Source organism: Beta vulgaris, chromosome 7 (genome assembly GCF_026745355.1).
Source record: "Beta vulgaris subsp. vulgaris cultivar EL10 chromosome 7, EL10.2, whole genome shotgun sequence".
Classification (NCBI taxonomy): Eukaryota; Viridiplantae; Streptophyta; class Magnoliopsida; order Caryophyllales; family Amaranthaceae; genus Beta; species Beta vulgaris.
The window spans coordinates 24,952,805-24,955,531 of record NC_079208.1 but is presented as its reverse complement, the minus strand read 5'-3'; positions in this window follow the sequence as shown (position 1 = coordinate 24,955,531).

The window sequence follows — 2,727 nt, the reverse complement described above, 5'->3', positions numbered from 1 at the left end:
CCAAATACGTCATCAATGCCTGAAATTCATCAAAAACAAGAAAACATACCGAATAGGAGTAGAAAATCATAACTTAAGAATATAATGCAATAATGAACCTAAATATGAAACTAAATGCTCTAAAATGCAACCTAAATGCACCTAAAAACAATACATAAATATGACTTATCAATAACATCACTTAACAACAACCAAAATTCCATTAAGACTAACTAAGGATTGTAATCGATCACTCTTCTGATACTCTTTAAGTCCTATTTTAAGAATTACACATAATATATATATTTCCAAGGACCTCATTACAAAATCAAACTACACCAACTACTATGAATTCTAGTTCTAATGATACTTTAGTCCACCCATTCTAGATTAAAATTCAGAGATATAACATAATAATTCAGAATGCACAAACCTCAATTAGTACTAACAATTAGTCCAACAACTCAATCCATTATCTAAAATGCATAGTCAAAATATATAGTTGTTTCAAACTCATCTCTGAAACTAATTAACCAAATACTATATTTTGATTGATTCCACATTAAACCCTCCCAACCCAAAAATCTAAACAAATCATATAAATATGAAGAACTAATGAGAAGAGGAAGAGTGTGGCAACTCATAATGGCAAGAATTAAGCTGCAACAACGTGCGACAGTGGAGGCAGCAGCGTCGCGTGACAACAACAACAACCATGGAGGTGGCAACACCAGCAGCGCACAAAAGGCAGCGACATCACCGCCAATTCACATCAACACCAACCGAGTAGATGAGAGAGAGAAAACATAGCGCCGCTAGCTTGTGGCGGCGAGAAGCTCCAGTGAGGGTGGGGAACTGTGAAAGAGGTGGGAGAAGTTGAACAGAGGAAGACGAAGGAAACTGGGGATGAGGAGTTTGGGGTTTTGGGGGGAAATGAAACCCAAGAGAGAGAGAAATAGTAAGGGGGGGGGGGTGTTTATTGACTGACTAAAACAACAAGGGGTGGTGTTTATGACTTTCGGGTTTTCATTCCTATTCACAACTAAAATGTCTACAACACGACTTACTAACGTAATATAGTAAATATTTGCAACTATGATATACTAATATATAACGATATTATCCTATTGAACTGTAAGTTATTCAAACTCGTTTTCATAAATATACTAGTAGATTAAACGCGTTTAGATTATTGTTTAATTAACATATAATATCAACAATAATAAACTACTAGAATATCGTTAATAAAATATAAACTTCATATTCCAACATAAGTATGATAAGAAAGTCTAATATATATATATATATATATATAATTTTGGATAATAATGATAATTAAAACACTCTTAAAAATCTAGGTTGTTACACTCAACGACCCTTATAATAAGTTTCGTCCTCAAAACTTGGAAACAATTATTTATAAACAACGATAAGTAAATTAAGAAACCATCCTAAATAAATACTCATGAGATACTCCTGTGTCAAATTCATTTCAAAAAAGTAGACATCTCAAACTTTTAGGACATTAAGCATCCGACCTCCATTTTGCCATCATCTTTTGTATCCCGACTTCAACCCAACTCACGAAATCGAGGAGTAAAGAAAACAAAAAGAGCAAACTTGTTGGCAATGAATTCCAATAATCTCATTTGAAGCAAAACTTGTTTAATTTTTTTTAAACCGTTCTACTTTAAAAAAAAAATCACAAAATTTATACTTCAATCTAATAAGTTAAAATCAAACGCAATTTCAACAGACAACATGAAATACAACACAATTTGAGTTGTAACAATCATAGAAACATCCAAGGACATTACATCCAACTTGATATTTTGTCAAAATTCTTTGTAACTAATAACCCAAATCAGAAACGAAACTCCAATAATCTCCTTTCTAATAATTACATAACCTCAATATGATATTTCACACAATACTCAACTCGTATCTCCAATATTCCAAAATACTCTTATCATCCATATGACTATTTCCCAAATCAATACTAACTCTTATCTCTCAACTCGTATCTTATTTTCAATAGCCTAAAACAAATTCCAATAAATCCCAAGAATCTTTTACCCCCGCTAGGTGGCTACACAGCACACGGTCGCATGGTTGCTCTGATACCATTTGCAACGCCCCGATCCTCATTTACAATTAATAATGCAACAACCCGATTTTCGAGCTGCTAGCTAATCACTAATCACAATCAATGCTTAATAAGCCTCAAATCAAATATTATATACAACGAAATATAAATATCTATGCTCAAATCAACTATCTAGATACAAACCCAATCCTTAATATAGGATGACATCATAATCTTGCTTCACTTTCATTCTCGAGCTCTTGATACCAAACCTGTAAATTCATAGAAGAAATACAAAACAAACAAAATTCCAAAATGAGTGAAAATTCGTAACTTTTACTTCAGCCCATTATAAACATTTTATTTCTCAAATCATTTTATCTTGTTACAACGCTGGCATAGCTCACTCTCTTAAACAAATCAGTGGCAAGTACATGCTTTGGACAAAGGACAAACGCCGCCTCCAAGCTTCGCTATAGAGTCCAATAATACTACCCCCAAGGTTCATTATGGAGAGTAGCCAACCGTATCAGGTCAAAAGAGTAACCATCCTCCACCCATACCTTGCCCACTTTCTATTTTCAGTTCATAAAAAGTAAGCCAGCAAAATAGTTGTGTATTCATATTCATCGAATAACATTTCAAGAATCAACTCACAACAT